Genomic DNA, 24,832 nt, shown 5'->3' with positions numbered 1-24,832 from the left:
CAAAGGATAAAATGCTGAAGGTGGAATAACATTAGAGATAGGGCAATCATTTTGAAGAGTATTTTAATCATCCAGGTGTAGCTTGACGAAGTCTTGAATTAGGATTAGTTTCTATTATATAAAAATAAACTTTTTATCCTTTATAATTTTTCAGTTCAAGTTCTAGTAGTAAAGATGTTTCCTATTAAATGGATTTACTGTTTAATGAAGTAGTAAGCCATTTAAATCTAAAACTTATAGGAAGAAAGTAGGTGATATACTCAGAGCCACCAGAGTTGAAACATAAACTCATTTGATTTCATGAGTCCTGGAGCCTCTATGTGATTACTCAGTTCAAGTGGGGAATCTTTGAGAACCTTAAAGCAATGAACTCTGAGAAAGGAGGAGCTAGCTTGACTGATTGGAAAAGGCAGAAGATAAAGCCCCAGAGCTAGGTAATATGGAAGCGGGATTAACACATCATGTCATGCAGCAGCAGAAATGCCCCTCAGGTGAGTATAAGATGTTCCAGAAAATGCAAGGGAGCCGTTTCCTGAGGGTTTGCCCTGTTGACACTGAATTGAAATCAGCCTAAAATTCCAGGCATGATGGTGAAAGAGGATAAAGTGTCAAAAGAAAGGAAAAATGTTGCAAATTTTATCAAGATAAAATGAGTAAAACGAACTTGAGTTCACCTGCTCTCATGAGCACACCCAAATCACAACTAACTGCTGAACAACCATCAGTAAAAAAGACTGGAACCTACCAAGAAAGATATTCTACATCCAAAGGCATAAAGAAGAAACCCAACGAGATGGTAGGAGGGGGTGTATTTACGATATAATCAAATCCCATACCACCCAGCTTGTCGACACACAAACTGGAGAACAATTATATCGCAGAAGCTCTCCTGCAGGAGTGAGCGTTCTGAGCCCCATGTCAGGTTCCCCAGCCTGGGGTTCTGGCATTGGGAGGAGGAGCCCCCAGAGCATTTGGCTTTGAAGGCCAGTGGGGCTTGAGTGCAGGAGCCCCCCAGAGCTGGGAGAAGCAGATACTCTACTCTTGGAGGGCACACACAAGGTCTCAGGGCAAAAGCAGTGACTTCACAGAAGCCTGGGCTGGACCTACCTGCTGGTCTTGGAGGGTCTCTGGGGAGGCAGCGTGGGGGGCAGCTGTGGCTCACTGTGGGGACAATGACACTGGTGGTGGAGGTACTGGGGGAATATTCATCAGCTTGAGGTCTTCTGGAAGTTGCTATTTTGGCAACAAGACCTATCTTCACCCAACAGCCTGTAGGCTCCAGTGCTGGGATGCCTCACACTAAACAACCAACAGACAGGAACACAGCCCAACCCATCAGCTGACTGGCCGCCTAAAGACTAAAGAGCCTACAGCTGCCTCTGGACACGCCCCTAGGCACAGCCCTGCCCATCAGAGGGCCAAGACTCAGTTCCTCCCACTGGCCCCTCCCTCCACGAAGCTGGCACAGCATCTTAGACCAGCCTCACCCACCAGGGGGCAGACACCAGAAGCAAGAATACTACCAACGGGTAGCCTGTGGAACAAGTCCGCAAACACAAATCAGAGCCTACCCGGGGGCCAGCTGGTTCCTGGCCCTTGGGAGACTAGAGGGGAGTGCGGTGCTGGGACACACAGGACATCACCTACAGAGGGCCACTTCTCCAAGGTCAAGAAACATAACTAACCCTCCACATACATAAAAATAAAAATAGAAATCTAGACACAATGAGGCAGAAAAGGAATATGTTTCAGACGAAGGAAAAAGATAAAACCCAGAAGAACAACTAAGTGACGTGGAGATAGGCAATCTACCAGAGAAAGAGTTCAGAATAATGATCTTAAAGATGATCCTTCTTGGGCTTCCCTGGTGGCGCAGTGGTTGAGAGTCCGCCTGCCGATGCAGGGGACGTGGGTTCGTGTCCCAGTCCAGGAGGATACCACATGCCACGGAGCGGCTGGGCCTGTGAGCCATGGCCGCTGAGCCTGCGCGTCCGGAGCCTGTGCTCTGCAACGGGAGAGGCCACGACAGTGAGAGGCCCGCGTACTGCAAAAAAAAAAAAAAAAAAAGATGATCCTTCTCTTGGGAGAAGAATGGATGTGCAAAGTGAGAAGTTACAAGAAGTCTTTTAACAGAGTTAGAAAACATAAAGAGTAACCAAAGAGAGTTGAAACGTTTCAGAGTGAGTAAAAAAAAAAAAGAAAAGAAAACAGTTAAAAGGTACAAAACCAAAACCCAAATCAGTAGTTCCCAGGGACTGGGAATGGAAGAAGTGGATTGATGACTTGATTCTGGTATGAGTTACAGGACTGTACACGTCTGTCAAAATTCATAGGACTATTTACCTAAAAAGGGTAAATTTTCCTGGAGGTAAATTATACTTCATTAAACTTGAATAAAAAAAATTAAAAACAAACATTATTCACTTAGAAAGATGAGCATGCTAGTAGACGTAAAAAAAAATATGTGAGTGATTTAATTCACAACAGTTTTAAATTATAACATGTGGATTAAGAGATGACCAGAGTTTCGAAAGAGGAAAGGGATGGGAAATTGCATATTAACTTGAGTTTTCAATTGCTGGCTTGGTGAGACTGTGTATTCTTTATGTGCAGGAATTTCACACAATTCTGTGTCTTGAATGTGGATCCTGAAGGCAGAAATAAAAGGAGATTGTGCCCAGTTTGCCTTTATAAACTGGTATGTCATAGGTTAGGTGCTCCAGAAGCAAATGCCACCACTGCATTTAGTGAGTAACATGTTATTAGAGAAGGGGGAAAGGGATAAGCAAGATTGGGTAGCAAGAAATTCAGTTGTGATGGACCCAACAAAAATTTGGCCAATTCAGCATGGAGCTCCAGAGAGAACTCAGGTGATCACCATGAACATCTATTGATCCTTCCTTAACCAAATGTGACAGTAAACAGGTAGGTCCACCAACCCCAGGCTGCCTAACATGTCCAGTGGTCCAAATGGCCAGGCCTTTCCACCCGTCCCTGCCTTGCTCAGTCTCTAGGTGCAGGTGAAGCAGTTTGCTGCAGCTGAGGCATCTCTGAAGAAACTGACACTGGGAGGCTGTCTGGTGACGGCATCCCCACAGCAAGTCGGTCTCTGAAGAGCATCTGGGTGGTATAATCTTCACATCTGTCACAGTTCACCCTTTGTACCACTGGCATCTACTTCTCCATATTTGTTCAAGTAGCAGCTTCTAGTCAAGCAGGATTCTGCTGGGTCTCTCCCCTGAGGCATCTCTTAGAAGTGAGAGGTCAGTGAGACAAATGACAGCCCCTCTCATGGCAGTTGGGCATGGAGCCACAACTGATATTCAATTGGAGTCTTCTCTTTACCTCAAAGACCAAGGATCCAATGTGGGAGTTGCTCCAACTGTCCAGTGTTAAAATCTTGGATCAGAAATGACCACTGAATGAATCCATTAACTTAGTGAACTCACTATAAGCTGGATTTTGACAATACTCCATTTATTATCTGGAGCTCACATGTCCAAATTCTAGGAAGGGGCATGATGATACTTTGGGTCTTTAGTTGTCAACGTCCACTCATTCGCTCTGTCCTTCAGTCTGCATAATATCTAGGTTTCCCCTTTCCCGCTTTCCTTTGGGGAAAGACCTGGGGAATCATTCAAATACAATTGTCATGTTGCTGCAGGGTTGTTTCTCCTAAGAACCAGCCATCTCTGTAGTCAAAGTGTTCCAGTTCTAAAAACTGGCTCAGGGGCTTCCCTGGTGGCACAGTGGTTGAGAATCTGCCTGCTAATGCAGGGGATACGGGTTCGAGCCCTTGTCTGGGAGGATCCCACATGCCACGGAGCAACTAGGCCCATGAGCCACAATTACTGAGCCTGCACGTCTGGAGCCTGTGCTCCGCAACAAGAGAGGCCATGACAGTGAGAGGCCCGTGCACAGCGATGAAGAGTGGCCCCCACTTGCCACAACTAGAGATAGCCCTTGCACAGAAACGAAGGCCCAACACGGCAAAAATTAATTAATTAATTAATAAACTCCTACCCCCATCATCTTCTTAAAAAAAAAGAAAAAAACTGGCTCAGGTCTGGAAACAGGGCAATGACTTATGATTTTTTTTTTAATGGGGTGACTTCCCTCTGCCTCCCCACCCAGTGATCCAACTTTGATTTCTTCTGCTGGCTCAAGATGAGTAGTGCCTTTGTCAGCTGTCCATCTATTATGCCCTTTTGTATGTCATGTTCTATGAATCATCTTAATAGCTTTCTGTGGATGAGCCCCCCTAGGATGCCAGACCAAGCTTATTAGTCATTGCAATAGTCTTTGTATCCTGATTTTTGGTAGTTAAGCACTGCTAACTGAATTGCATTGTTTTGAGGCCTTATCAGCCCCATTGTTATCAGTAAGCCAAGTTCTGTAACTGCCTTGTCTAAACTACAGAGGAGAGCCACCACTGAACATTCTAGTGACGCTGGTGCCCCTTGCACCAGCACATTCCTTATGGCCTTGTTAAATACTGTGCTCTATGGGTCTCCCTATAGAATATAATAACTGGTGAGTCTTTTGGTAGTATATAACATCTACATTCCTGCATAGTCACTTCCCTGAGCTTTTAATGATTTCCTTCACCATCTGCCATGGAAATTCTGGCATTTCAGCTTTGCTCATCGTGATGGTTAATTCTGTGTGTCAACTTGACTGGGCTATGGGAGCCAGTTGTTTGATCAAATGCCAGTCTAGATGTTGCTGTGAAAGTATTTTTTAAATGCCAAACATTTAAATCAGTAGATTTCTTAAAATTATAGCTGTCTATATCTATATCCATATCTACATCTATATATAGAGAGAGACACATACTGCTTCTCTGGAGAACCTGACTAACACACTTATCTGTGGGCTATTGCTTTTTCTGTGTTTTTCTAGGAGCCATTCCAGGAGAGAGTTCACATCATCTCCTGGGGGTAATTGCCAGTGTGTTAAATCCTGTATCAGGAGAAACACTGCCAAGTTAATCAACTCTTTCCTATCTAATTTTAAGTTTTGACCCCCTTGATTAAGCATTCTTAGTATCCAGTGACACAAGTACTGTACCAGCTCCACTGGCTAAGTCTTGTAGCTGCTTTGGGGGTATAGTCCTGTAATCTTTAAGATACCAGTTACTCCATACATCTAAATAATCGGATACTTCACTTTCACTAGTGCAGAGCTTCCATTGGTATGCCTTCCAACATTGCTAAAAAGTTTTAATAAATGAACCACCACATTGTTCCATAAGCTGTCTGTGTTGGGGTCCTCCAGCCAGGTGATGAATAATGCAGGTCTAAAAGTCTGTAGTTACACCTGCTTTCTCAGACCCTCCCTGGTACCAACTTTCAAAGGTTGGATTACCTAAAAGCAGACTCCGAGAAGTTTAAGGTGCAACATATTTATTAGCAGTCAACACGTAAGAAGGGAAAGGGGAATTAGCATGACTGGGCAGCAGAGGAAATCAAAACCCATGACTGGGTTTTAATACATCTGCCAACCTTGGTCACCAGATGCAGGCTACCCAAAACAGGAGGTGACATCAGGCAATGTGACTTCCTGCAGCTAAGGCAGAACTTGAAGTTGATGACATGTGGAGGCTTCCTGCTAACCCCGCTCTCTGCATCTGGGCTGCATCTGGGGTCTAAGAAACACAACTGTGTCTACCACATGGAATTAAATTTTCAAAGGCAGAAGACAAAACAAAAAAAAAACCCCAAGAAACAAACAACAAACCACCTACCTCTTTCTCTCTATATCAGACCTGACTTTTCTAAGGAAAACTATAAGTAGGTCTATTTGTTATTTAGCAATTTTTTACTAGCATTCTTCCACTGGTTTCCAGTTGGAGAAAGTGATAGAGAAAAAGAGCTAAGGAGGAAAGTGTGGCAGACTGCATTTTCCAAAAATGGCTGCAACAACATCTCCCACCCCACATGCTTTCCAAAAATGTATCTTTGCTATTCCCCCTCTAAAGGTGGAGTCTAATTCCTCTTCTCTTTTGTGGTAGGTAGAAAGACTTCCCAAAGATATTCCTACTCTACCCTAGAGCCTATGAATATATGTTGTTCACAGGGCAAAAGGGAGTTTGCATATGTAAATAAGGTGACGGGCCTTAAAATAGGGAGATTATCCAGGTGGGCCCAATATAATCACACACATCCTTAAAAGCAGAGAGCTGCTTTTTTTTTTTTTTTTTTTTTTTTGTGGTACGCGGGCCTCTCACTGTTGGGGCCCCTCCCATTGCCAAGCACAGGCTCCGGACGCGCAGGCTCAGCGGCCATGGCTCACGGGCCTAGCTGCTCTGCGGCATGTGGGATCTTCCCAGACTGGGGCACGAACCCGTGTCCCTGCATTGGCAGGCAGACTCTCAACCACTGCGCTACTGGGAAAGCCCAAGAGAACTGCTTTTAACAGATGGAATGAGGAGGAAGTCAGAGATTCAAAGCATGAGAAAGACTCTAGGCACTGTTGCCTTTTGAAGATGAAGGAGCAATGTGATGAGTAATAGAGGTGACCTTCAGAAGCTGACAGCCACCATGGAAATGGGGACCTCAGCCCTACAACTGCAAGGATCTGAATTTTGCAGATAACTTGAATGAGCTTGGAAACAAAATTTCCCCTAGATTGTGAGAACCAGAGCAGAGGAATCAGTCAAATGGACTCAGACTTCTGACTTACAGAATGGTGAGTTCATAGATTTGTGTTGTTTTAGGCCACTAAATTTGTGATAATTTGTTACAGCAGCAATAGAAGACTAATATTGACTTGTTACTTGCTAGTGACCAGCAGAACAAAATAGAAGAGACACTGAATAACTTTTGTGTTTAGGTGGACCTCTACCTGGGTCTTAGAAGGCTAGTTCTCAGTAGGCTGCCTTTAGGAACACAGCAATCACACTGTAAGAATCCCAAGCCATAAGCAGAAACCATGTCTCAGTGCTTCAATAAGGAGACCCAGGAGAACCCAGCCTTTGAGTCATTTCAACCCAGAACCATATACATGATTGAAGATGCACCTCAATATATTAAGACCCTATGCTCCAGTCTTTCCACTTGAAGATACAGACATTACAGAGCAGACACAAGCCATCCCTGTTCTACAGAGTACATGGGCATAATGAAATTGTTGTTGGTTTATACCACAATTTTAAAATTTTTACACAAAAATAGTAACTGGAAAAGAAAGGAAGGGGAAAAAAAGCTCTCAAATAAAAAGAGGAATAATTTTTATAGATCCCGTACCTGGAGTGAAAAAGATATACAATTCTCTCTAGAATAGTTATGAAGAGGAATTTTATTCTCAAGTTATATCTGGTTGAATGACAAATGAAGAGAATATCTTTTTATGCTCTACTCTACAATGGGGTCTGTAGCTCCCACATGATAAATGGTACTTCTTGCAGTTAATCTTAACTGAACAGATATTTATTTAAAGTAAGATGCCAGAGCTTCCCTAGTGGCACAGTGGTTGAGAGTCTGCCTGCCAATGCAGAGGACTCGGGTTCGTGCCCCGGTGTGGGAAGATCCCACATGCCACGGAGCGGCTGGGCCTGTGAGCCATAGCCGCTGAGCCTGCGCGTCCGGAGCCTGTGCTCTGCAACGGGAGAGGCCACAACAGTGAGAGGCCCGCGTACCGCAAAAAAATTAAAAAATAAAGTAAGATGCCAGTGAAGTGATTAATTGTTCTATATAAAACTATTTCTGGAGTTTGCAATTGTCCAATTTGTTCTTTAAAAACTGATTAAGGAGATAAACTTAAATATCAAATCTTTTTTAATTTAATTTTTTTATTGAATGAGATTCTTTAAATTCTATAGTGTTTATAATTTTCAAAAGTTTCACACACATGATTTCATACAATCCCATAACCCCTTTTCCCCCCTACCCCTATGTTGCTCCTCCCCACTTTCCTCTCCCCACTGGCAACCACTAGTTTGTTCTCTATATCTGTGAGTCTGCTTCTGTTTTGTTTTATTCACCAGTTCATTGTATTCTTTAGATTCTACACATTGGGTTGGCCAAAAAGTTCTTTCGGGGTTTTCTATAAGATGTTACAGGATGGGCTTCCCTGGGGGCGCAGTGGTTGAGAATCTGCCTGCTAATGCAGGGGACACAGGTTCGAGCCCTGGTCTGGGAAGATCCCACATGCCACGGAGCAACTAGGCCCATGAGCCACAACTACTGAGCCTGTGCGTTTGGAGTCCACAACAAGAGAGGCCACGATAGTGAGAGGCCTGCGCACCACAAGGAAGAGTGGCCCCCGCTTGCCACAACTAGAGAAAGCCCTCACACAGAAATGAAGACCCAACACAGCCACAAGTAAATAAATAAATTTAAAAAAAAATAAAGCATTTGAAGCCCTTTAAAAAAAAAAAAAAAGATGTTACAGGAAAACCCGAACGAACTTTTTGGCCAACACAATATAAGTGCTATCATACAGTATTTGCCTTTTTCTGTATGACTTATTTCACTTAGCATAATGCAAATATCAAATCTTAAGTAATATTACATTTTCTTTTCTCATTCAAATTATGTCAAATCAGTTTTCTTTATTTAATTATGTAACTTTATTTCTGAAATACTATTTCCTAAATATGTACATATTTTGTATATGATAATACCACCTTTCATTTTTGTTAAGCTTTACAATTTAGAAATCAATTCCATTTATTACATCATCTGGTTGACTCTTCTTAATAATCAAATCAAGTGTTTTACTTACAAAGAAAGTAAAATTTAAACATATTTGTGTCTTTGCCAAAGTAGTGCATTAGTAAAGTGCCCAACTAGGCCTATATCCTGTTATTCAGATGCCTAGTATCTGAAATACTAATTTCAGACATTGTATTGCTTTTTTAACACATTTTTTATTTTATGTATTAAAAATCAAACTTGATATGATAGCACATGTCCACAGAAATATTTTTATTTAAATATTCATAGAGGTATTTAAATAATAAAAATAATCCAAATGTCCTCAACATGTGAATTGATAAAAAAAAATTGTGGCATTTCCACACAAAAGAATACTAACCAACAAGGAAAGGAAGAACTACTGATGCATACACACAACTACATGGATGAATTAAAGATAAATATGCAGAATAAAAGAAGCCAAATAAAAAAGAATACATATGATATCATTCTATTTATATACCATTTTAGAGTACGGAAAACCAACTGGTTTATGATGATAAAAACCAGATTAGCAATTGCCCGGGCTTCAGGGAGGACTGAATAAAAATGGCATGAGGGAACTTTCTGGGATGATGGAAATGCTCTATATCTTGATTAGAGTGGTGATTAAATGGATATAATAATTTGTCAGAATTTGCCAAACTGTACACTTAAAATGCATGCATTTTAATGTAACTTATATGTCAATAAAGTTTATTTTAAATAAAATAAAGCTGGTATATTGACAGAGAAATCCACAATTGTTGTTTGAAGTCTTTGGCATCATGAAAGAAAGCTCATTCTCCTTCATAAAAGCTTCCGAGGAAAAAAATCTACATGTCTTTTTGAAACATGTTTCTGAATCTCTGGATAACCCTTCAACTCAATACTGTAACTAGGATAGTCAATTCCAGTTCAGATTGAAAAAAATTATGAGGAATATCATTCAAGAAAACTAATATCCCAATATTTATACTCTGATTTGTACGCACGTGCAAATATAATTATGGGGTGGGTATAATCACAGCATTAGTATCATAATAAGTATGAAAATTAAAGAAATAGTGTATAGTCTGCTTGAGAGAACCACTACTTACATCCAAAAAGCTTATCACAGTGCCTATCATGTAATAGTTGCTTAATAAATATGTCTAATGAATAAAACTCATGAAGATTGAATTCCATGACTCAGGACATGCATTGAGAAATGAAATTCTGGTGAATCAAGGAAAAAAAATACAGAATCAATAAACTTCAGGTGACCACCTACATTGCTAGGCTCCAGCACAAACCACAGGGCTGGATTTGAAACCTACATCACATTTCATATAACAAATGTTATACAGATTATTTCTTGGGAAAAAATTTATAACAAGTGATAATTCAAGATCACAATCAACAAACTCCCAGAAAAATGAACCAACATTAAGAAATCAATTAGAATTATACAGCGAAACAGCAGAAAATAAATAAGCAGTTTGAGTCAATGCCTGGCAGATGGAAATCAGCAAAAGAGCCTCTGAATGGAAGACAAAATGGCTCTAACTTTAGGCAAATAAAACAAAGTAAGGGCAGTTGAAAATCTAGCTTACTGAGAAGCAGGTAGCTGAGAGTATTTTAGCCTGAAACTATCTTGTGACCTATGAGGCATTACGTAAATGCAAACAATGACTAACCCTTCAAGGACAGTCCAGGCACAGGGCAAGTTACACCAGGTTACAAGTTAAGCAAGTAACTTTATGGTTGCATTCTTATGCATCTTGATCAAAACTACTCTCCAAAATATTTACAGTAAACAGTTATTTTTGGTTAATTAGAAAAAAAACCCTTACCATACATAAATATTTTCTTCATTTGTTAACAGTATGCATAATATCTGTAAATTGTTGTGCCCTTGAAGTGCTTGAAAGTACCAGGGAGTTCTAAAAAGTGAAGCTAAAGTTAATAGACCCACCTAAGACCACAAGTACAGGAAAAGGCACTGAAACCTAGGTTCCTTGGTAGCATATTCATTCATCATTCATTCATTTGATAAAATTCATTAAATATTAAATTCTTATAAGCCATTATTTACAAGACCCTCCTAGGAAAGTTTATAGGTTATTGTAAAAAGTTTTAATCCAAGTTTTTAATTTTATATGCTTTCAGAATAATTAACATATTCAGATGAAGGCATCTATAATTAGGTTTATAATTATAATTCATTAAGCTTACTTTATGGATAACATTAAATAAATTGTAAAATTAGAAAAATACCAGTGGACAGGACTTTAAATGCAAAATCCACTGAGAGGTTTTTGGAACCTCAAGAGTCATTTCTTTTGACAAAAGACCTCTCTGGGCTCTTGTATAGTTATTGAAAGGCACCCTATACAACCATGTCCAACATTATTGTTTTTCCTTTTTTTATTCTTTGAAAACTGAGACTAGATTTGCATTCTCCACAATTCTATGGGAGGCTTCCATAGAAGAGATTTCCAAAGTAGCTGATACGGATGCACTCAAGATATAAATCTAGAAGCAGTGGAGTGATGTCTTTCATATTTTGTATATTGTATGAAACCAGGTCAGAGCAATCATATTCACAGCTGCTAGCCAGCTACAATCTCAGTCACAGTATGCTGCCACTAGATGCTGGATGGCAGGTGCACGTTCATTTTCACTCAGGCTGAGGGGAATACTGGGACATTTGGTCTTTTGTCCTTAGTTAAAACCAATCTATTGTGTGTAGTTAACACACACACACATATCCCTGCTTTGGTCTCACAGAGTCTTGCCAAGAAAAGGCTGTTATATGTTAAGTTGGGTTTGTGAGGATATGTATTTTTAGCCTTGACTTAAGAACACATTAGAGTATTCTCATAAGCTCAATGTTTCATTGGGTTGTTATGCCATTATGATTTATAATCTTATTAAATAACATCTTGTATTGGTCAGAATAGGCTAGGCTATGTTCTCATGACAAACAAATTCTGAAATCTCAGTGGCTAAACACAATAACGGTTTCTTGCTCACACAGAGTCCAGTGCAAGACAAGCAGCCTCTCTTTATCTTTGAGTGACTCCATGTTATAGGGCCTCCATATGAAACATGAGGCTATTAGAGCAGGGAAAGGCGGGGATAAAGGAGAATTACTGGTTCTTAACGCCCTTCAGCCAGAAATAACGTAAGTTGCTTTCATTCATACTCTATTAGTTAGAACTTGTCACATGGCCCCAATATAACTGTAAGAGAAGCCAGGAAATGTAGTGACATGCAGATCATGGATAACTATTAGTGCCAACAGCCTCTACTATATATCTGTTGCAAAAAACTCACACTGTCATCTCTTTCCTCCCTTGGGCAAATATTATTGATTACCTTCTATCTACAGGAATTTGTGCTGGATGCTGGAAGATTACAGGGAGGAGTAAAACGTCATCGCTACCCTCCAACAGCCTAAAAGATAGGGGAGACAAAAAAAATTACAATATTGCCATACTGTGAAGCAGAAGAAAATCCCCCAAATAGAGGCATACACCATGTACTATAGGAATATGGGAATTAATTCTTATTGAAGGAATCCTTGAAATGCTACAGAGGTGATGACATTTATACTGGGCCTTGAAGGACACGTTTAATACAGAAAAGAGGGTGGGGAATGAGAAAAGACATGGCATGGCTGAGGAATGTAGGGGCAGAGAAACTGGAAATGAGGCTGTGGGTGTGTAATATAAGTTTGGGCTTTATTAATTTGTATGTTATGTATATATTCACTAGTTCACTTACTTATGGAATAAGAGTTGCTGGAATATTTAGTATATTGCTATCTTTTGTTTCTCCCATTGTTATTTCATCTATGAGTAGAAATCAAGGCATAAATTTTGCCATAAAAATGTCAAGTTCTGATCATATGATTTGCTTTCCCCCTAAATTGTATTTTTTCCCTCAATTTCTGAAGAATATTAAGACTGCAAGTCATAGGAGAAATTGACTGGATTTATTCCCACCTAATTCTCTTTTCAGATTCCTTTCTAAGCCAAGCAAATATTTACATAGCACGCCTAGCCATAGCAACAAGGCAATTTAGAAATGAACACCCAAATACTAATACTGGGGCAGTAGATAAATTGGATCCAGAGTTTTAATTGTTGGAAAAAACAGACTTAAAAAAAAAAACTTGCTACAGTTCTGATATAATACTATGGGTAGTGATGCTTAGGAGTTTGTAAATAGGTTAAATAGGCCAAGAATATGAGGCTGTGAAAAATACAGGACGAAAAAGAAATATAGGACAAAAAAGAAAAATCAAAGAGAAGGAAAAGGGAGAGTAGGGTCAAAATTCAGGAAATATATGGTCTTTCTCCTTCTTTCTCTTCTTTGAAGTAAAATAAAAATGATGTATGAATGGGAAAAATGTCAGTAGTGAACACTCAAGAACATGACTTTGAAGTGTGTATCTTAATGGTGTTTCTATTTAAAATTTAACATTCTTTTTTGTAATGGAAATGAAGCATTTATAGTCACTGCTAGACATTCCATCATTATCAAATGTCTATTATATCTTACACAAGTGTCAATTTACAGATTTCTTCCTTAAAATAAGTCTAAAGTTCTTCCTGGAGTTTCTGTCTTAGTTCCTTAGTTTCCAAACTACCCCTCTCTCTGTAATACCGTCTTCCAAACTTTCTGATGTTACTAATAATGGCCACCATTTATTCATCTCATATTATCTACCATCAACTTCACATATATCATTTCACCTAAGTCTTCTGACAGCAATAAAAAGTTGATATTATTACTATTTTGTAACTGCAGAAACTAAAATTCAAGCCTACAGACTAGCCGTGGCAGAAGTAAGGCAATGTGAATTCAGCCAAATAATTTGTTTCCAAATTTGTAAAATGTGACTAATCTGCCAGCTACAAATGGTCACTTTCCACCTACCTCTACAAGATTGAATCATGAGCTGCTTGCTGCAGCTGCTGACCTTCAACACCCCCTGAAAGGAGTTCAGGGTGGAGATCAGGAATGAGGTACTCTGTGCTCTGGGAAAAACTGGCAGAACAGGCCTTCAGATAGATATTTTCAGGAGAAGATTTTATGAGCCTGATTTTTGCATCTCCTCGTATCTAGAAAAGCACTAAAGTCTTTCATGGTGACATCCACTCCTCACAACTAGCAGTGACCTTCTCGAGCCTAGCAGAAACCTTCTGCAAAAATGTGTGCTTTATTGCATGTACCCCGCCTTCACCAAAATCACATATATACTGACCTTCCCCCCTGCCTCTTCGGAGTGCTTTCTCTGAGCTTTCTGAAACACTGTTTCCTGGGCTATAGACTTCATTTTGCCCCAAATAAAACAACCCACAGCTCTCATGTTGTGCATTTTTTTCCAGTCAACAAATCGAATATGGCTACTGTATTAATTGAGAAAATCCATATAAGTACTTAGAACAGTGCCTGACAATGATAAGCACTTGATAAATAAGTAATTATAATGATTATTACTACCATATTGCCATTTTGATTCTTTGTCCCTTGGACTTCAAAATTCCACTTATTTCAACTAAATTACCTTGGCTTTTTAGAAGTGATTTAATTTCAAGAACAAACAAGAAAAGCTTCTAAGAAGTTATATTTTTATCTAAGGTTAATGCAACATTTTATCTTTTTCACTTTCTTGGAGCAGGAAAGGGGGGTGGGTCAGTTAAATGGACAGAAAAGCTGGAATATGAATTCTCAAATCTAAGCCCCCCTTTTTTCTCCTGGATTGTTTCTTTTCCTCTAAGTTGTACTTCAACTCTAAAAACATTAGAGGAACCAATGTAAATGTTCATTTCCAGCCCTTCTTCTTTCCAACTTCCCCCCAAACATGTTCTAGACAGCGGGGAAATATAAAGGTAGAAGAAACCAAACCAAGACTGGTATTACCATTATCCCTAGCACTATGTATTGTCAAATAACTAAATCCTATTTTGAAGAATTAAATAATTTGAGAAACTAAAACTGAATCATTTATAACTGAACTTCTTTCACTTCTTTCCTATTTTCAAGTTCTTGCGCTACTCCTCCACCCCCGGGGGGTAAATTTTATTTTTCCCTTAGTGTGAGGGATTTGGTTGGCAAGCCTAATCTCCAACACTGCAGTCGCCCCTCCCGCCTCCATGCCCCGGGGCCCCCCAAAGACCTCCAGTGGATAAAGACCCAGCACTTTGCCTGCAAGCTCACAATGAGACTCTTCTCGTCTCCCTGCCTTCGGCCAGGTTCCTCTCCTTTTGCATGGCTTTCCTCACCCCTAGGTTGCACCACTCCCTGCGGTATCTAAACAGAGCTACCACACACCTGGCTCCTAGGTTAGGTGCCAAAGTACTTCGGGTAAAGCATGTCCCAACTGATCTGGAGCAACAGTTCTACCAGACTTGTGTCTTTCTCTCAGGGTCAAAACTAAAATCCGAAGTGGAGCGCCCCGAGCCACAGAGAAAGAGTCTACAGCGGAGACAGTGGCCTGGAGCATGCTCAGTCCGCCTGGAGTCACTGGGCGGCGGCCGGCCACCACTCGCGGCCCCCGGACTCAGGCAAAGCCGCGGGAGCTCGCGGCCACCCTCCTCCTCCCCACACCACCCCCGTCCCCCCCCCGCCTCCCCCCGCGGCGCAGCGCGCGCTCCCGGGCATCCACAAGGGAGCTCAGCCGCCTCGCCTGCCCTCCCCGCTGCCTCCACCTCCTCCTCTTCCACCTCCTCCGGCTGCGGCGGGCGAGGACTCGTCCGGGGACATAAATAAATAAATAATTCCATTCACCCGGTGACAGCGAGGCGAACCGGCGGCGGCCGGCGGGGGACGGATCGCTGCAGCGCCCACCCTGTGCCGGAGACCAGGTAAAGTAAGTTACACCCTGGGAGGAAAGGAGCAGAGGACTGGGCGCCGGCGGAGAGGAAGGCGAGCGCGCATCCGTCACCCGAGCTGCCCGGGGAACCGCACGCGTGTGTGTAAATAATGGCCAACGTGTGACACGCACGCCAAAGCCGTTAGCCGGCGAGCCCTTATATAGACAAAATTCCCCCAGGCGGCTGCCGGAGGAGAGTTCGCGTCACACGAGCGCAGACCTCAGCCGGGTGCAGCCTCGGGGCGCGCGCGCGCGTCGGAGAGGGGGGCCAGAGGGGTCCGGGGCGGAGAGCGCTCCGCGCGCCCGCGTGCTTCCGGCCAGGCGACGCCAAAGCTCCGAGCTTCTGCACAGAGGCTCTGCCGGGGCGGTGGTCCCCCCATCCTTACCCCCCGAGTCCCCCCGGCAGGTTCCCGCCTGGAGTGTGCCGCTTGCGCTTCTCCGCAGCATCCCGCCCCTGGCCGCCAGCACCCCGGAGTGGCCTCGGCCTCAGGAGCTGGGGATGGGGGGGGGGTGTTGAGAGTGTGTGTAGGTAGCATCTTCTCTTTTAGCAGATGGTGGGGGCTCGGAGAGGCTGGAAGAAGAGGACGAAATACCAGGGGGGTCGAGTTTTGTTCTTTTTCGGTCCCCAGGTAGCGTGGCGGGGGCGAGGCCAGTCGGGGTCAGAAAAGGAGTGTGACTTGACGAGGGCGGAAGAGGGCCTGCGCCTCCCGGGCTCACGCTGGGTTTCCTGCGTGAGCTGCTGCGCCTCCTGCGTGAGCTGCTGAGCCGCGCTGGGGGTGCCGGGCCCGGCCAGGTAGGGCGGGAGGCTGGCGAGGCTCCTCTTTCGGGCGGATGCTGCTTGGCAGCTGCTCCCTTCACCCCCATTTTCTCCCTTACTTCCGCGAAACGGGATTGCAGACTGCCTTGGCAGGGCTGGGGAGAGAATTTTGTCGTCTACGTCAGGGATGTTAAAATTACACACACACACACACACACACACACACACACACGAGAGGAAATGTGCGGTTTCTCTCTGCCTCTCCTTCCTGAAATAGTACTGAGTGGGGTAGTAGTACGAAAGCGAATATTTCGTGTCCTCCTTTCTTGGGTCTGTTAGGGACGCAGCAGAGGAATAAAACCGCGGGCACTGGTGAGGGTGATGTGAAAAAGCCTGGAAACAGTGGGCACTAGGTGCCCTTTACTGGCACCCCATGCTTTATGACTAAATCCAAACTGGGAACTCGGGAGGGCTGCAAGCTTTCAACAGACACGTTGGCTTGAATGTGCTGTGTCATTGAAACGTCAAGAACTACGTGTGCATTTGGGGGAGAGTGGCTGAAAAGTTAGAGCTGGGTGGTGGCTGCAGAGAATGATGAGGATTGAACAAGGTGACCCTTATTTGGCCCTGGTGAGGCAATCCTAGCTCCACTTTCTGCCTCTGACCACAGTGCATCTGAAGCAGTCTAAGTCAGCTGGCCTGAATGATCTCAGTAAAAGGGAAGGATTACCTTAAGCAACTCAGCGTGTTGTGTAACAATTCATAAAGTCAGAAATTAGTTTTTGCAAAATTCATAGCAACAGTTTGCAATTAAGTAATGCTCCCCCCACCCCCGCCCGGACTGTTTTAATAATGGTAAGCGATCTGAAATTTTAACACCTTTTTCCCAATGTCCTAGTTAGTTCACCTTCCTTTAAATGCTCAGTTTATTACTAGACATGCATTTACTCTTCTATAATATCTGGCTGATATCTTTGGCCTTGAGCCCTCCTGAAGGGAAAGAGGGCAAAGAGACTTAAAGAAATACACTTTATCCAGAGTTGTATTCCTGGTTCATGGATCTAAAGTAAAAGAAGTCTCCTGTAATTGCTTTTCATTCTGTATTCATTTATCAAATATGTTTTTGAGACATTCACATGGAAAAAGGTAATTAACTTTAGAGTTAGACCTAGATTTCAAGCTCAGTTCTGCACTTTTGTAAGACTGAGTAATTATTTAACAATCTCATCCTCAGTTTTTCTTATTCATAAAATGGGATTCGTGGTATCTACCCTGAAGTGCTATGGTGAGGAATAAAGTATACGGAAAACACCTGATAAATAAACTAGCTATTTCTGAACCCCTAAAATCACCCCAGACACTGTACTGTGGTTCCTAAGATGAAGGAGGTTGGAATTCTCTCCAAAAACTCAACGTCTAGTCATCTAGGATCATCTTCCTCCGGTCCTCTTTGCCATCAGTCAGTTTCCTCTCAGTGGAAGAAGCATACATCTCAAATAATTTGAAAGGGATGTAGCAATTTCAAGAAATTAAGATGTGCTAAAAGGCATATTTGAGAAGGGTACCTTGCCTCGGAAACCTGTGTGTTCAGCCCCATCCATTTGCCCGTTGAGAGTGACCCAGTATAAACACGTAATGGAGGATTTTCTCTTGTTATGAGACATCCCTTCTCCGAAGAAGGTCTTTGCTAATGAATTGATTTCCATTTTTTTGAGAGACTGAGCAGCAAGTTTTTTCTGCACTTTGGACAGACTAATCCACTCACTCTGAGAAGCCCAAGAGTATAGTAACTATAACAACATCTCTGTAATGCTACCATGTTCTGGGCACTGTGCTACCACTGTCTATTAACTCCTTTTAACTCCTTAACAATCCTGAGGTAGGTCTGTCAATATCCACATTTATAGAAGAGCAATTGAGGTACAGAGAGTTAAGAAATTTGCTCAATTTGCACAGCTAGCGAGTGGCTGAGTTGGGGCAAGCACCCAGGCAGGCTGTCTGATTTTAACCACTAAGTAGTACGGCTTACGCTGCACTGCACGAAGCTGAACGAGGGCAGGGACTTTGTCTGTCGTGTTCTCTCTTCTCAGTGCAGTGCCTGGCAGGTGATAGTCCTGAACGACTGCTTATAGAAAAAATGAAGCACGGAGGGACGGGGGAGAAACAAACAAGGGAAGAGTGAGCCTCCTTTCCTGCCTACGACTCTAAATCTGGCAGGGAATCCCTCACGGACTTTGCCTGGGGTCAGGATAGTTGAGGATCTTTTGAAGAGCTGTTTGCCTTGTCCCGCATTATTTATTCTGTGTAAGCACATGCATAGAAATAATTCATGGTAGCTAGTGTCAGGTATTAAATATTTGGCGTTAAGGCTACTAGGTTGTTATAAGGTTCACTGGCTGGTTTTTCTTAACAGATTTTTGGGAACCCTTTGAAGAGCCAAGTTTCTCAATAGATGGCATGATAGTTCTGGATTGCATAATAAGCCACTGAATGGACTCTCATTGTCTGAGAGGTCATCCTTGTTTGTCCGAGGCTTTCTCAACTATTTGGATCAAAGTGTGCAGGAAATGTGTTGGGAAACGACTGCACACTAAGTCTTAGTGAGTAATAGAATTTTTTTTTTAACTGACGGAGCAAGCTTCATTTTCTCAGTTGGTCCCTTAAATGGTGAATCCAGGGTCCTAATCTACCCACTTGGAAGATCCAGTAGTTTTTATTAATCTTTATTGAAATCCCAAATAAGTTCTTGAAAATTTTACAGGGCATTTGGGTGACAACTACAAAATGCTGGTGTAAAGATATTTTTGTTAAAAATCTTGTACACTTAGGATAGCCCCACAAAAAAATGACATACTGTGTGGTTCAGATATCTGAACTGGTGATTACTGTTTGGTAATATTTGGCATTAAAACAGAACTTTTCAAAGGAAAATATCTAGTATGGGTGGTAACACAGAGAAATCTTTGTTTAAATAAATAAAGATCTGTACAGACTGTTGGTATTTTTAAAAAGCAGTTAAATTAAACATTGGCTGTTTCCTCACCTAATAACACAATGAAATGTATTCTTATTAATCATGCACACCCCTAAACAGATTCTGATTAGAGCTAATACGTAGAAGAGTTATAGATTATAAGAAGCTGCCCTACTAAATGATTTACTTGAAGGCCTGTTTCTTTTGGAACTAGATTAGATATGAATAAACAGTAAAACTAAAAGGCATGCATTTGCGTGAAAAGTTTCTAAAGGATGAACTGTATTAATGATATTTGCCTGTTTTTGAAATTGATTCTCCAAAATTTCAGAATCTGAAGTTCTATCAATTTTTCTCAAATATACAAAAGGTGCATTCAGTGATAAACAGCATTATGTGACAGGGTTTCTCAACAGGTGACACTATTGGCATTTTGGGCGGGGCTCCTCTACATGGATTAGGAATGCCTCTTTTATTGCAGGACATTTAGTGTGTATGGCCCCTGTCCTCCATATCCTGATAGATTCCCCTCAGTCATAATTACTGAAAATGTCCCCTGAAATACCTTTTGGAAGAAGAGTACTAGATGTGATTGAAAACTGTTGGCCAATAAGATCAAATTGAGAATGTTTAAGGAAATTATCCTTGAAATGAGTGTACCTTCCAGTAAGAAATTCTTTTGTTTTTTCTTCAAAGGCTCAAAAGAGTAATCTCCTGTGAAATTACTTTGATTTAAAGGAGTGAGTTCTTCCCTGTAAAGTATTAAGTATTACTATTTCAGAATCAGGTTATAATTGGCCTCTGAGGGTCCAAATCTTCATTCACTTCACACTGTCAACAGCCTCTGGTAATGTTGGCACCTGCTACTTCTTAAACTCTTCTCTTGACTTCTGCATGCTCTTTGTGGCCCTCTTACTTCTCTGACTGCTTGCTGGTGGCTTCTTCTTCGGCTTTCCTTTCATCTCCTACTCACTCAAGTATGTGTTCCTCAATTTCTGTTTGAGTTCTTCTCTTATCTGTATTTGATCCATTGGCAAAGCTCATCCTCTCTTGGCCTGTGTTTTGACCTCAGTAGGAGTAACACCCAAGTCATTATCTTCAGCCCTGACTTTCACGTAGCTCTGGGCAGCCCTTTCCAAGTACCTGCTGGACAGCTTACCTCTTCTATGCTCCTGACACGGCTAACACCCTGTGGTCTCTTCTGAACACTGCCTTCCTTCCTTCTGTTGCCCCTGTTGCTTTCATTGGTATTAACATTCTAGTCTAGAAGCTTTTGAGACCCTCAACACCCCCAGCCTTAACGTCTTACAGTCAGTTGCTAAGACCTGACATCCAAAATGCTTCTTTCACCAGTTTCCTCTTTTCTGATGCTGCCACAGAGTTCAGGCACGTTTGACATACTACCTAGAGTCATGTCCTAGTCTCTTAGCGGGTCTCCTCATTTCTAGTCTCTCACTGTACCAGTTAATTCTGTACGTACCACGAGATACTCTTACTGAAATACACCTCCTTTTCCTATTTGTTAATAACACTTTGTGACTCCCATTACCTAGGTCTAAGGACCAACGTTTCAACCTCTGTAATTCCAAAAAGGTTTTCCAGGCTCGTCTCCCACTGCCACCATCCTCGAGTCAAATTGAACTGTCCCCTGTGCCTCATTTATCTTCATTCTGTTTCCTGACACCACACCTTTGGTCTTGCTGTTCTTTCACCTTAAAATGCTCTAACCTTCTGCTATTTTCATGTCTAGCTTCAACCTTCAAAGCTGAGCTTAAACACCACATTCAGATTTCCTCTGAAGCCTCTGGATAGGTAGAAGAAGCTTTTCTAAAATTTCGGTAACATTGCATTGTAATCTGTCTTGTGTGTTTTAAACATTGTATTATAGTTGCATATAGATTTGTATATCTTTGGTTTCTCTATATACTACAAATTTCTGGGTATTGGGAATAATAACATATCCGTATTTACATATCCTTTAGCACTTTGGTGGATTACGGAGTTACATGGGACTTAGAGGACATTGGTTTCTGCTTTTCTTTATTGTTTCTTCAGCATTTTCAATATACCACCATCTATTTTTATTTTAAGTATGTTCACTGAGGCAGCCTGTTCTTTTAAAGACAGTTCCAGTTGTGACTGCATTCTTCTTGCTCCTACCTAGGACCCTTACACAGCTTTCCAGGGCCACACAAAATAAATCTTTTTCTGGGTTGATTGAGAGCCTGTACATATGTGGTGACAGCTCACATTCTTACGTTTTCTCTCTGAATTTAACATATTCCTGTTTTTCTAGCTGTTCTTTACAGGACCTATTTTTTAAGGCCATTGTGTTTCTGGAAGCATTCAAGTTTAGGAAAGTCTGTATATGTACAAAAGAGTTCAAGGATGAAAATGGTTGCTTATAAATGTAAATGTTTGAACCCTTGTTCATGAGCCCATTGGTCATCAATATTATCTCTTTTCAGATGAAGTCAGAAGGTGGGAAGTAAAGGCATATAGATGAATAAACCACCGAAAGGAAGGAAAGAAGGAAAATTCACTTTAAATTTTGGTTACAATTAGATATTAGCCCCTCAGTTAAATTATTTGCCTTTGTAGATTAATGCCGTAAGAGGTAAAGCACCTAAGATGCTGTGTATGTGTGTGTGAGTGTGTGTGTAATAAGTGAGTTTAGAGGCCAAAGATGTGGCTATTAGGTAAAGCTATAGAGATCACTTTGAGTAAATATAGATTGCCTTTATCAAACACTTCTATGTGTCAGGCATCATTTTACATATTCATTTTACACATTTTAACTCATTTAATCCTCCAAGCCTTATGAGGAAGCATTGTTTTGACCCTCATTTTACAGGTGAGGGAATTAGGGCAAGAGGTTAAGTATCTTGCCCAAGGTGTGTACATCTTGTCAGCGGAGGATCTGGACTTGAATCTATTAACCACAATACACCTTCTCAATATTAGTATTTTAAAACATGCAGTTCTGCAGTGATTTTAAGAGACTCTAGAGGAAGGAAGTTTGAGAAATGTTAAAAAAAATGACTAGTCAAGGATAACGAGTCTTGATCTGTTAAAACACAGAGTCGGCAGAATGATAAGACTTCCTTACTGTTTAAAGGAAGTATCTGGAACCAAACTAAGAGGCTTAGAAAAAACAATGACCTCTTATCGCTTGTGGACTCAGGGAGGCTGGGGAACCATTAGGGACTGAAGAAACAGTAAGTCCAGGATGTGATCCCTTTAGCACAGGTAGCAAGATGATAGGGGTGGAGTGGGCATGGGGTGGCAGGTCTCCTGTGGATACCCCAGGCTGCAGGCACCAGTGGGTACGTGAACAGAGTAATGTCTGGAGAATTCCCATGGATGTATAGATGTCAGATCTGCAGTGAAGTGGGCTTTTGAATAAAGCCTCTGACGTATTTCAAGCCAGAGAATGTGCTCCTTTAATAACAACTGTTTATTCGTCCACTGTGCTCCCAGACACCGTTTTAGATGTTAGAGATGGCAAACAGGTAAGCTCCTTTTAGTCTTGAGTCCCACAAATAAAAGAACGTATTCTCAAAACAAGGCTAAGCAATTTATGGCCTTCAGTCAGCTTTTTGTAGACCTCCGATGTCGTCTTCACTCTGTCGTTTGTCTCAGTCTGTGGTTCTCTCTTTTCTCTCTTTCCTTTTTTCTCCATCACAGTGTCACGTGGTGGATCAGAGGCTTTGTGGTTAGTTAGATAGACCTTGATGGAACTTTGACTTAGCCACATCTCAGCTGTTTAACTAAAATCAAGATATGTGAACCTTCAGAGCCCCAGTTTCCTCATTTTAAAAAACGGAAACAATAAAACCTATATCACAGGATTGTTGCTGGAGAGTAAATAAATAATGCAGGTAACTTATAAATGGTAATCATAATCATTTTGCTTTTATCTCTACCAGTATTTTTGGTGCATCTTGAGTCAGGGCCTCTTTATTCTTGAGGAATTCTCTTCTGTGCACAGGTGTTTATGAATTATAATATTACTGTTCACAGCCTGAGCCAAGTAGGAGATTCATAAAACAACAACAACTCATTGACTTTACAGTAATGTGGGTCTTTCCCATAGAGACAAAGCTCTGGTTTTTGGTACGTATAGGAAGACAACTCAACACTGATATTGATGCTGCAAAAATATTTCAGTGCTAAATTTTTCACTTAAACACAATGTTAGTAACATCAATTGGGACTGTATCCCAAGGGAATTTTAAGATGGAAATTTCTTACTTTCCACTTAGAAGTAGCAGTGCACATAAGCACATTTAAAAGCTATGACAAAGAGGAAAAACAATAGTCATTCTATTATCACGACATTTATTCATAGTAAGATGCAAATTTATGGCAACGTAATTATTGATACCATTTAAGTGCTTCTTATGTGTCTGATCTTTTAAAAATAGAATTTCTATTCCTCATTATTACCAAGTAAGATATATTATATTCATTTACAGGTAGAATAAAGACTCAGCAAGATGAGGCTGCCCATTAGAGAACCCTAAGAGTCAATGTCTCAGTAGATGTTTCAATGTAGGTAGGACGCTAATGGCAACTAGATCTTGCTCCCATATCTTAAAATCAGTTTAAATCAGTAAATAATTAAGCATTGCTCCATGAAGTAATATGCACAGAGACCTGAAAAGATCATGTATAAGACATCTTTCCTGACCCCCTGAAGAGACCCTAATTTCAGAGACATTCTCTATGTGTGTACAGTTAAAGGTACAATCCAGAGTAGGATTGAGTGTCAAAATAAAATGATAAAGCAGTGATTGTCTACGGCAGAGGTTAACAAAATATAAATAACCCTTGGGCCACATCTAGCCTGCTACCTGTTTTCATAAATAAAGTTCTTCTGGAATATAGCCACACCTATTTTCTGCTGTATGTTCTGTGGCTGATTGCCTGCTGCAGACAGAGTTGAGTAGTTGTGACTAAGTCTTCAAATCCTAAAATATTTACTATCTTTCAGTTTAGAGAAAAATATTTGTTGACCCCTGCTCTAGGATTCCAGAAGAAGGAGACTTTACTGTGTAAAGGAGCAATCAAAGAAGGCTTTAATGAAAGAAGTGGAAATGTTTTTAGAGCTGAGAGATGAATAGTCTTTAAGTGAAATGAGGAGATGGTCATTATAAGTGCCACAAAACTCGAGAGTAAAAGCAAAAAACACATGGATAAATACAAAAGTCTGCTGAAGTATAAGGATTATATTTATGTATATAATTCATATAATATTCATTTATCTATGAGTATACTTTTTGTAAGTATTCATCTAGAACTGTGATACTTAAACTTGATGGGACATTTGAATTAATTGGTAAAAAATACGATTTTTTTTTTTTTTACTCATTGATCTGTGATACTGAACTGTGGAAAATCACTAATCTAGAATATTTATTCATTTGCTATTTTCTGTTGAGGACAGAGAATATTTTTTCTCAAATAGTATCTCTGCCTCCTTAAAGTACATGCATGCTGGACATACATTAATAATTTTGCTAATCACTAGTTATAATAAAAATAATACTAGC

General features: G+C 41.1%; 1 protein-coding gene and 1 long non-coding RNA gene across 2 annotated transcripts in view; one reads left to right on the top strand and one right to left on the bottom strand.

Moving 5' to 3' along the window:
- The window catches only part of LOC132498743 (uncharacterized), a 55,511-nt gene extending 39,948 nt beyond the window's left edge, over window positions 1–15,563 (bottom strand). The window contains exons 1-2 of the long non-coding RNA XR_009533795.1: window positions 15,462–15,563; window positions 12,042–12,119 (exon numbers count right to left, since the gene is read on the bottom strand). This is a non-coding gene — a long non-coding RNA (uncharacterized LOC132498743). The remainder of the gene's footprint in view (window positions 1–12,041; window positions 12,120–15,461) is intronic.
- The window catches only part of SLC16A7 (solute carrier family 16 member 7), a 172,139-nt gene continuing 162,671 nt past the window's right edge, over window positions 15,365–24,832 (top strand). Inside the window, exon 1 of the mRNA XM_060112787.1 lies at window positions 15,365–15,543. The gene's annotated coding sequence lies outside the window, so the exon portion shown is untranslated. The remainder of the gene's footprint in view (window positions 15,544–24,832) is intronic.

Source organism: Mesoplodon densirostris, chromosome 11, assembly GCF_025265405.1.
Source record: "Mesoplodon densirostris isolate mMesDen1 chromosome 11, mMesDen1 primary haplotype, whole genome shotgun sequence".
NCBI classification, from domain to species: Eukaryota; Metazoa; Chordata; class Mammalia; order Artiodactyla; family Ziphiidae; genus Mesoplodon; species Mesoplodon densirostris.
The sequence above is the reverse complement of the archived record's forward strand: the minus strand, read 5'-3'. Positions and strand labels throughout refer to the sequence as shown.